At 83.1% G+C, this 906-nt stretch overlaps 1 protein-coding gene across 2 annotated transcripts in view; it reads right to left on the bottom strand.

Annotated features, from left to right (window-relative positions):
* ARHGAP39 (Rho GTPase activating protein 39) overlaps nt 1–297 on the bottom strand; it is a 93211-nt gene extending 92914 nt beyond the window's left edge. The window contains exon 1 of one of the 2 annotated variants that reach the window (XM_059395407.1): nt 189–297. The gene's annotated coding sequence lies outside the window, so the exon portion shown is untranslated. The remainder of the gene's footprint in view (nt 1–188) is intronic. The other variant, XM_059395408.1, reaches the window with a different exon arrangement.
* Nucleotides 298–906: the final 609 nt, after the last annotated feature.

A 906-nucleotide genomic window follows, 5' to 3' on the forward strand; every position in this document is an offset into this window, starting at 1 on the left:
GTCCCGCCCGGCACACCCACGCGCCCTCCGCACCCGCCCCCGCGGCGGCCCCGCCCGCCCCCTCGCGCCCCGCGGGCCCGGATCTTCGCACGGCGGGGTCCGGGACCTCCTCGAGGCCGGGCGGGGGCCGCAGAGCCGGCCTCTCCGCCATCTTCCCGGCCCGCGCCGCCCACCGCCCGCGCTCTCACCGGCCGGCTGCTCGGGGGCCGCGCCGCCACAGCCGCTCATGTCGGCCCGGGCGCCGCGCCCGAGCTGTCGCGGCTCTCCCGCCGCCGCCGCCGTCAGCGCCGTCGCCGCAGCCGCAGCCGCAGCCCGCTCGGTCCGCGTCCTGCGCCGCCGCCGCCGCCGCCGGGCCAGTGCGCCGCAGCCGCGCGTCCTCCCGTCACCAGCGCAACCCCCCGCCTCCGGCCCCGCCCCCGCGCCTCCCCGCTCCCGCCGCCAGGGGGCGCCGCCACGAACCCCGTGCGCGTGCGCCGGCGTGCGGCATGCCGGGAGCCGGAATCCGGCCGAGGGCGCGCGGGGCCTGCCGGGAGGCGGGAGTGCGGTCCTGGGGGCTCCGCCCCACAGGCGGGCGTGGCCAGCGCGCGACCTCCGAGGGCCCCGAGGGCGGGGTCGACGGGGCGGGGCCGGCGGGGCGGGCGCGGCCGGGCGTCCACTCCCCGCGGGACGCGGTCGCACTCGCTCGCGTCGCTCGGACCGCAGCCGGCCGGGCCCTCCTGCCCGACCGCCCGGCAGGGTCTCCTTCAACCCTCGGGCCGCGCGGCCGCCGCTCGGACGTCTCGGTGCGGACCGGGGGGAGCTAAGCCCCGAAACCGTCGGACCCCGCGAGGCTCGGGCGTCCCTCCTCGCGGACTCGGAGTCGCGGCGAGCACGGGTCCTCGCTGGCGCGGTCTGTCGCCCGTTCGC

Source organism: Mustela nigripes, chromosome 3 (genome assembly GCF_022355385.1).
Source record: "Mustela nigripes isolate SB6536 chromosome 3, MUSNIG.SB6536, whole genome shotgun sequence".
Lineage (NCBI taxonomy): Eukaryota > Metazoa > Chordata > Mammalia > Carnivora > Mustelidae > Mustela > Mustela nigripes.